Source organism: Parasteatoda tepidariorum, chromosome 3 (genome assembly GCF_043381705.1).
Source record: "Parasteatoda tepidariorum isolate YZ-2023 chromosome 3, CAS_Ptep_4.0, whole genome shotgun sequence".
Classification (NCBI taxonomy): domain Eukaryota; kingdom Metazoa; phylum Arthropoda; class Arachnida; order Araneae; family Theridiidae; genus Parasteatoda; species Parasteatoda tepidariorum.
This window is the reverse complement of record NC_092206.1, coordinates 90,458,999-90,469,568: the sequence shown is the minus strand read 5'-3', so window position 1 is coordinate 90,469,568 and position 10,570 is coordinate 90,458,999.

The following is a 10,570-nucleotide window of genomic DNA, read 5'->3' as shown; positions in this document are numbered from 1 at the left end:
AAAAATGCTAACATTACGGCAGAGACTCCAATTATACTTATTTACTACTTATATTTATTTCAATATAAGTGGTAAGAGTTATATGTTTGGGGGAAATTGAGAGTTTCCAGAATATTTTTCTTTTCATTCAAATTACGCAAATATTTATTTGCTTTAAATCTCCTAGTTACTATCTTTTCACGGTATTCTTCGGCGGTGTCTAATTCTTTATCTATATCCTGTGGTTTAAGCAGATTCTCTAATTCAGAATCCACTGTTTTGAGAGACTCGAATTTATCATGTAATTGTTCAATAATCAGTTCAATTTCGGTTTCTTCATCAGTTATTTCGTTTCTTTGAATTTCTGATTCAATCTTAGAAATTAGCCTAGATAGTAACTGATGCTCTTAACGTAGTGCGTTCTTTTTAAGAAGTTCAATGTCTGTGGTCATTATAGAGCTATTATCATTCACAGGATTTTCAGTTCCAGTGTCCATTATCAATAAAATATTTATAATAATAATTCTTATTTTATTAACATACGAACCGATATCCCGGCAGGGATGCCATATGAAAAAAAGAAAACTTAATTCTTTTTCTACTTCAATAGAACAGGTATCAATAAAAGGTTTCTTACCTGGTTCTTCTACCCAGTTCAGTTCGTACATAAATAAATCTTTAAAAAATGACCACATACTCAAGAAGAAATACTCTTTTAAATTAGTTAACAGGTGTATATTAACGATACAACACTACAAAAAAAAAAAACACGATCTCTCGTTCGCCAGTAACACAAAAGCTCTAAAAAAATTTTTGTTCTTAGAGAGAGTTCTATATCCAGTGGCGCCTTCTAGTATGTCCTCTGGCAAGGAAAATGGTATTCTGTTTTGAACATTGCTACTAAAGAAAAAAATTTTTTTACTAGAATTTATGGATGTTTTTATTCTGTTGCTTGAAATATTATATAGTAAATTATTATTACTGTGTTCTTGAAGTCGAATGCTCTTTTTTTTAATGTTCTAAACAGTAATTTAGTCAGAAAAATGAAAGAATTTTTTTTTTTTAATCAGCATCCTAGCCCTAGAAGCCTTATTCGTGTCTCACTTGTGGACACAAATAGGAGAGTGATCTAGATAGTTTTCCAGTGTAATACTGTGATTTACACAGTGCTCTTTTGCAACCTTTAATTTTTCATTCAAAGAACGATATTTTTACCTCTGTTGGAGTGGCCCTGCTCTGCCAGCATTTAGCATCATGATACTTCCTTCATTCTCGGTTTGAATATTTCGTAAGAATGTAATCATTGCGAAAATATTCAGCCGAGATGAGGCACGTTTATTTATTTTTTGGGTGTCTTGGGGTATTAATCCACATTTAGATGCACCTGGATTTCAGCCCCCACCCCTCTAAGAAGCTGCAGCTATGATGGAGGAGATAATGATATAGGGAGTTAAAGAGGCCTGGTGCACTTAGGGTCGCACACCCCTTCGGTTTGGCGTACGAAAGGGACACCCCTTCGGGTTGGCGTCCGTAAGGGTGACGCGCCAGCAATTAAGTGAGAGGCTGAACTGAGGAGTCTTACCTGCTGATAAAAATATTCTTAAATGTAAGGGAGGGGGAATGAAATTCTCCTCGAAAAAAAAGTGGATTAATACCCCAAAGAAACGTTGCAGTGCACGTGTCTGCATTAAAGATGAGCAATTTCATTCAATGTCTGGAACTCATAATCATGAACTAGAGGAAAAAATGGTTTTCAAAAGAACTCTTTTGAAGAGAATGAAAGAAAGAGCATCGGAAGAAAAAACTCCAGTAAAGAGAATTTATGAGTAAGTTTTCATTTTTAATATTTAATTAAAATTTGTTTTAATTCTGTTAAATTAAAAATAATAATTACTGAAAAAAATCTTTATGAAAAATTAGAAAAAATAAGAAATAAATCTCAAGATAAGACACAATATAAGTTTAAACTCTACTTTAATATAGTACATAAAACTAATGTTTCAAAATTTATATATTTATGAACTATGTCACGTTTTTTCATTCAGCCGAATACAAAAGTAATTATTTTATTTCATTTTTATTGATTTATTTATTTAGTTATTATTTTAGTTATTATTTTTTTATTATACCAAGTAACAAAATAATGAAACAATAAAAGAACTTATATTCTCCTACATAAAACAGATTTTCGAAAAATTTATATATTTATTTTAATTATGTCACTTTATTTTAATAGAATCAAATATAAATTAATATTAATTAAATTTTTATGAGGAAAATGGTAATTTCATCATAAAAATTGTACCCCCTTTTTGATATCCCCTTTTGAAAAAATTATAAAAAAAATTTATATACTCCTTTAATGTACATAAAACATATTCTTAAATATTTATTAAAATATGTCAATTTTTTGTTTTTATTCAGTATTAATAATTTAGTATATAATAAGTATTCAGTATATAATATTATTCAGTATATAACATTATTCAGTGTACAATAAGTATTACATACAATAAAATTTAATTTTAATGAGCTTAATTTAGTTGGACACTTTTTTATTCAATCGTGTTAGATTTAAATCTAATAATAAATATAAAATGTTACATTTGTTAGGGAATTAGTTTTTTCTTCCTATTGAGTTTAATAAAACTGTTTTTATTGCCCTTTTAACTTAAAAAAAAATGAACTGCAGATAAATATTTTCGCTTATACATTGATTTAATCTTAAATTTCAACCTGAACTACAGTTTCCATACTTAGGTTTAACATTGCTAATAAACTTTTTCCGTTATTTTCCAGTGAAGAGATAGCCGAAGCAGCTTCTTCAGTGGACGCAGCTGTTGGTTTGCCAGAATTTGATTGTATACACAAAGTGCTGTATAAAGCGAGACATTTTGAGCAGCCAGCACTTCCGAAAAGTGTTGACGACACACTCTGGACTGAGGAATATAAAAAAACAAAAGATGGCAGAGACTTCTAGCTCGGTGATGATGGGACCGGAGAATATAGACTATTGGTAAGAATATTTTTTCTCTTAGAAACTGATAATTTTTTTTTTAAATAATAGCTTAAAAGCTTTATGTGTTATGCATTCGTCTAAGAACAAACTATGCATTATACTCATAATATATGATAACAGAGCAAGTGTGTTTTTTATTACTCATAATTACTGTTTAACAGGTCATAATATAAAAAAAAAAAACTATTTATGAATGCGAAATTTTTAACTTAGTTTTCATGAATGTATTAAATAATTTAAACTTAAAAAATTACATCATATAAATTTTATCTAATAAATATCTTTTTTAATATATGTATAAAACATACACAATAAGTAGGCCTTAATATGAGGTTTAAACCTAGAAAGCAACTTATATATGTTCAAATATCAACTTTTAAATACCTTTCATACCAACTTTTTGATAAATTGTACTTCTCTCTCTTTTCAGATATTTTGCACAGCTGATAATTTAAAAAGGATGTGCTCCTCCAAAAAAATTTGGGCCGATGGCACATTTAAGATTGTCCCCTTCCTATTTAACCAGCTCTACACAATCCTCGGATTGTATCAAAATGAAATGTTTCCATTTGTATACTGCATCCTTCAAGATAAGAAAAAGGAAACATATAGAAGATCATTTCAGATGATAAAGGAGGAGGCAAGAAAGGTGGATGAGTTTTCCCCGGAAAATGCGTTGTTTGATTTAGAATTGGCGGCTATAAATGCCTTGATAGAAGAAGTGCCAAATGGATCAGTCAAGGGCTGCTTCTTTCATTACACGCAAAATGTTTGGAAGAAGGTAAATATTAACTAATTATAAAATTTTTTGTAGCATTCTGAATTCTGTTTACAATCAGAAAAAGTTTTCGGTTATTCCTATTTTCATACATGTAGCTTGGACCCAATAATTGTAAAAGCCTAAAGATGTTTCATATCTTCAGAATTGTTTCATCACTATTTCTCAACAAATTTCAAAAGAAATTGTTTAGTAAAAAATTTGAAGTCTCATTAATTTAACAAATTAAATTTCTTACTTATAAAAATGTAAATTTTTAGATGACTTATATAGTAATTTTAAAAATAATTTTATTTTCATCTCCTTTATATAAATTATATCGTAAGTAACAATCATTGATTTATATATTATATTTTCAATGCAGTCATTTCATTTAATGAAATGAAATTTAAATTCTATTACTATAGCTCATAATTTTCACTTGGAAATGTTTTAATTTTTTATATTATTAAAAAGAAAGTATCGCCCGAAGTCAATGAATACTTCTTTGACATTTGGTTAGAATGGATCCCTCCTGTTGATCTAGTTGAAAAGCTCAATAGTTACGAAAACGTCCGTAGTGGTATGATGAAATCTGTACAATCTTTTCATCAAAAGAAGACGTTTCCTCCTAAACAACCACCTCATGAGAGAAAACCCTATTTCCAAAGAATTGATAAGGTGAAAAAGAAGATCCTCCTGAAGTTGTATGCTATGGATGTGGCACGCCAGGTGTCATTAAACCTAAATGTCCTACTTGTGAAGAAAGTGACAAGAAAAACCATGGTACCCTCAGCAGTGCTATTTTTCAATCGGTATCTAGTCCATCAAGACAGTTGGCAACCCTCGAAGTGACTATTAATGGAGTCATGGGTTGTAATAAATAGGAATTTGCCAAAGAATTACTTGGTAAATTGCATAGTACTTATGCATCAGCGAGGGAAAATCTAGAAAATTCTGCGGAATATAATTTCCAAGTAGGTGATGAGGTATACTGGTTCAATCCTGTGTTAAAGAAAAACCAGTGCAAGAAATTTTCAAAATTTAATGAGGGCCCTTTCAAGGTGATTGAAGTCATATCTCCGGTCACTTTGAAAATCCAACATAAAAAAAATATTGGCTATACTAGGGTTGTTCATACGGAGAATGTGGCAAGGGCGGAGCAGAGATTGGAAATTTCGCGGTGAAAATGGGGGAAAGAGTAGAGACGCCTGCTCCAGAAAATCTACTGTATGAGACAGGTAAATTCGTGCCTTTTCCGCAACCTTGTTATAACTTGAGGCCACGAGTAAATGGACGGGTCGTAAGAAATTAATTTTTGTAAGAGGGGGGTTTAACTAAATTTTTCTTGTTTTAAATTGGTTTATGAATATTTTGGGTGGAATGTCAAATGTTCTCCAGAGTATGGAGGAGGAGTTTATATCTGGGGGTGTATATATTTGGTTACGTAGGCTGGAATGTAATAGGTCGGTGGAGATTGTTTTCTTTTGCAGGTGGACTACAGTCCTTTTATGTACATAAGTGTAAGTGGTTGGTCTCCACTGGTCATTGTAAGTTGCATAAGTAATCAGCCAAAACTGGGCGTGTACCATTTTTGTTTTCCTATGTTATTTTGAAAATGTAGATTATGAATGTTTAGTAATGTTTTTTTAAATTATGTACAGTTTAAGCGTCTTTGGCTCAAATTGGATTCCTCTTTTCTGTTTCCTTGCAAGGTGCACATTGTTGGGGGCAGATTTGATTTTAGTAATAAAGATCTAAAAGTAGGTTTAAAGCCGCGTAGTGCTTTTAGAGATTTTGAACTTTAAGCAGGAATTGTTTTTTGAACAGCCTAAGGAAAAAGGAAAGACAGATTTTTTTTATACCAGTAATCTAGTTTTCTTGGTTCTTGTTAATGTTTCAAAAAATTAAAAGTATCTTTTAATTTTTTTTGGTGAGGCGATGGTATTGTAATAAATAGGAATTTATTGGAGTTTTTTTTTTGTATCAATACTTTTTAAAGAAGGGTTATTTTTCAATAGATGGCACCACTATGATAAAATTTAAATGCAATCAAAATTATGATATTTCATGAGAAATTTTTATTTATCCTTTTAAAATGGGATTTTTGGGGTAGATTGTGGATATAAATTGTATTAACATTTAAGGAGGATTGGATTATCACTTTTATGGCGTATTAGTGGGTTTGTAGCTGGTTTTTCTTATGGATCTTTTTTTTTGTTCTGACGTCCACTGGATGCGGGATGACTTTTGAGCGAGTAAACAGGTCAGTATGGATTATTTCGCCTTGATGAAAAAAGTATAAGAGGCGTGAAGAGTGGCTGAAAAAGCAGTACGACGGGAGTGCGGATCGTGCCCGATGGAATGTTGGGTTGAAACATCACCGCTGACAGGATCTATCATGGCTGCTAGAAGTGTGTTCTGAGCCGGTATCATCGAGAATGAGTTTAGATATAGCTGGAGTCTCGGAGTGAGTTGATCTAGGCTGAAATGCTGAAAGGTTGATGTTTGGAAAGAGTCTCTGGATGCCGCGACTAAGTACGCAACATTGGTCGGATGAGCTGTTGTCTGGAAGAAAGTTGATCTGAAGCCTCAGAATAGTTGACGGGAAGTGATAGACTGAATGTCGCTAAGTTCAAGACGGTTGGCAAGAATTGAGCGTTTCTCGGCAGAAAATCGAATGTTTCTAAAGAACTGAATGGCGGTCAGAAAGTCGAAGTTCTCCTAGTCCACAAGTCTAGCGGCAAACCCGGTGGGCGTTCCAGAAGGTGATCTGCAAGTTCCTTGTGTATTTATAAACTCTAATATCTTACCTTTTTAGAAGAGCATTTTATTTCGTATTTTAAATTATTTCTATCAGGTGTTAAGATACCTATTTTAAGATGAGCCTTGGATATTTAATTTTAATTATCTGTTGTAGGAATATAATGTCCTAAAGTTTAAATCTTTTTGTAAATTTAGAATGAGCTAGGATTTTTATTTCGTAAATGTCTCTTTTAGTGTGAATTAATTGAATGTTGTGCATATGAAATTGAAAAGTGCTTTTTATCGAAAAGTTTTATCTTGAGTATATTCATTTGGAAATTTAAAAGTGTATAAATTGGAAATTTTAGTGCACATGAAGGCATCTGGAAATGACTGAGGTTGTGTTTGTTGAAAATTTATAGTTATAATAAAATTTAATTTTATTGTTAAATGTTTCATGTAATTCCTTAGTTATTTGTCTATTTTTGAACCTGGGTAACTGTTACCAAATTTCAATTAAAAGATCACAGCCTTGCCAAAGTTTGAAGGGTAACGGTACAGGGTACTGCTTGCGCAGACACTGCCGCAACTCATTCAATTGATAGTGAAACCCTTTACAATATATTGCAAAATCAAGGAACAACCTTCGCACCTAGTCCACTTGTAATGTTTCTGGCAGACGGTAGTAAGATCCAGAAAGAAGTCCATACCAATTGCGTGAAGATTCATCTCAGAGGTCGTACATTGCCTCTAAACCTTATTGCCATTCCTGGAACAAAGAAGAACCGAGATTTAAAACATCGACTTGCAATCTTAGTTAACAACCGTCATGAGACTTGGTCAGAATAACTTCCAGCGGTTCGTGTTGCACTCAACACCTTTAAGTTCAGTTCCACCGGAAAAACTACTGCATTTCTCAATTTTGGTCGAGAATTGCGTACAATCGACGACATTACAAAGGACTTTCACGGAATTATTGACAATGACAACTTTGTAGCAGAGATGACTCCTTATCTGAAGAAATTAGAAAAATTTACTTCTGAAGCCAAGGAAATCATGCAAGAACAACAAGACAAAAATAAGTCGTATGCGGATCAGAAAAGAAGACATGCTCCTTCATACACTTCTGGATATTTAGCCCTGGTTACAAAACCGAGCCTATACAATAAAAATACTGGTGTTACGTCAAAATTTATGCCCCTCCGTGACGGACCTTTTGTCATCCTTGAACAAAAATCTCCAGTATCATATTCTGTGGCGAACACAGATTCAACTAATTTACCAGTAGGTGTATACCACACCTCAGCGTTGACTCCGTTCAGAGGAAATAAAACTGCACCTGTTCAAGCTTTGCGTAGAAGAGGAAGACCTGCATGAACAATTAAACCCAGCTCTCCCACCCCTACCAATGCTCGAATACATCAAGGTTCACAAAGTGCCTTACCTTCTGACCCCTGGTCGGGTCGTCTTCGGGGTCAGTGGGGGAGGTTGTAACGGATAGTTAATTCGTAGCACCAGATGGCGCTACCCATCTATCCGCATAAACAATAACAATAGTCTTCACTTTGACTCCCGAACCTTTCTGGTTCCCTTTTACCCCAATCAGTTTGGGTAAAACTTTAAATTACTTTTTTTATTTTAGTCAATTAAAATACTGAGCGACGTCCGGTGACTGAGCGGTAGCGCTTCGCGCTGTCGTGCCACAGATCCCTGGTTCGATCCTCGGGCCGGGCAAGGTTAACTCAGCCTTTTATCCCTTCAGTGGGTCGATAAATGAGTACCAAGCATACTTGGGAACTAAACACTGGGGATTCCGCGTTCGGCTGAGCTGACCACCTGACCGGAACATCTGCTCCTGCACCCCAGAGCCCAAGGTCAAGAAAACTGAGATGGGCACAGTAGGCCTTGGCCCTCTATGGGCTGTCACGCCACTGAGTTTAGTTTAAAATACTGAGCTCTTAGTGATGGTGTTTCCTTCCATCCTCTTGTGTACTTACAATGCTCTTATTATTTATAAGAGGATTCTTTCATTTGATCTTATATATTTTTCTTTTCTGATTTATGGCCGCTTTCGAACCGAATGAATGAATTGAAACTATTTCCTCCTCCACCCCCTCTAAGTTTAATTTCTTTGCCACACTACTCGATATGAAGGAGCGATGAGCCCCGAGGTCAAATAACACTCGATCTATGACTCTTCTCAATATCCAAAGGGTTTGCAAATATATGCTGCTTTTTGTGTTTTCGTTTTGTATGGAAGAAACTAAAGCATCTGTTTTCCCCCTTCACAGATAAGATTATTGTGTTTTCAATTACAAATTGTACATCTCGTTTTAGACTTACAGTTTTTAACCAAGTGATTTCTTTTTAAACAAAGAAAGCATCGCCATTCGCGTTTTAAAATTTCCTTTATCTCATTTATGCTTTTAGTACAAATATATATGCTTTTAGTACAAATATATCGGCTTTTAGTACAAATATCTAATTCATGATTTTCATAACAAAATATAAAATTTTTTTTTATCTAACTATATATAAAAGTCCAATGATGGTGTCGCACCAGCCAATGAAATCTAAGGTATCACGTGACAGTATGAAAGAAGTAGCCAATCCAAGCGAGGATGCAGTTTTAAGCCAATCAGAAAAGAGAACGCATTCGCGTCAAAGCTTTTTGTTGATTTACTATGAGTGGGTTTTTGCAGATTACATCTCATCTTATCTTATCATTCTTATGCCTATCCAGTGATTGATATCTTTTAATGTTTACATTTTTGTTGTTTGCTATTATAACTCATTTCAATCATTTGGAATTTCAGTATAATGTCTGACAGGACAGATCGCGATCGAGAATATCGCAGACAGCGGAGACTAGATCCCACGTTTCGTCAAAATGAACAAGAGCGTCGAAGAATAAATCGACAAATGAAATGTTTGCCGATGTGGGAAACAGTAAAGCGATTTTCGCTTAACAAAAATATGCATGCTACAGCACAAAGCTTCGGTGATTGGCTTCTTACTGTTGGAAACGGTTCAGTATCTCATCTGACAGTTCGTGAATTCCTATGTGAAAACATAATCGGTGAAATACTAACTGAAGATGTATTACGCACCTCAGTTCTTCTTGCTCCACTAAATGATCAAGTTCATAAACTTAACAGTGCCGTCCTACAAAAACTGCCCGGCAATATTATTGAATCCCGTTCATATAATAAAGCTACTTCATGTGATGGTGATGAAACGGACGATGAAAGTGTAATGTTGCCCTTTCAGCCAGAATATTTGGCGAAAGTCAATATCACAGGATTGCCGATTCATATACTTCAACTTAAAGTTAGAGCTGTAGTGATGCTAATCAGAAATTTGTGTATTGCCGATGGATTGTGCAATGGCACACGTCTGATTGTACGGAAAATAACTAAAAATGTTCTCTTTTGTACAGTTATGACTGGAAGTAAAGCTGGTAGTTCAGCTTGCATCCCTCGCATTACTTTAAATACTGGTGATAATAAAGAGTTGCCTTTCGTTTTGCATCGCACGCAATTTCCAGTCAGACTCGCATTCGCTATGACAATCAATAAAGCTCAAGGCCAGACTTTTGACAAAGTTGGCCTTTACATAGACCAGAATTCTCCACTATTTGGCCATGGCCAACTATATGTTGTTTTATCAAGGTGCCGGAGCATGTCTGGGATAAAAATTCAGATTGTTGGTGCAAATAGTGACATTGAAAGTTCCTCAATTAAGAACATTGTTTACACAGAAGTTTTGTAAATATCTTATTTTTGTGCATATTTTTTTCTTTGATAACCATTATGGTAAATTGTTATCATGTTTTTTATTTTTGTTTCTATAATTTGAATGTAAATTAATTGGGGGGGGATGCCCTCTAAAGAGAGCATCCAGTATATGATTCCCTTTGAATTTAATCATGTTGCTTTAAGAACATTGTTTCTGCAGAAGTTTTGTAAATATCTTATTTTTTTGCATAGTTTTTTTCTTTGATAACCATTATGGTAAATTGTGATTGTTTTTTACTTTTGTTTTTATAATTTGAATGTTAATTAATTGGG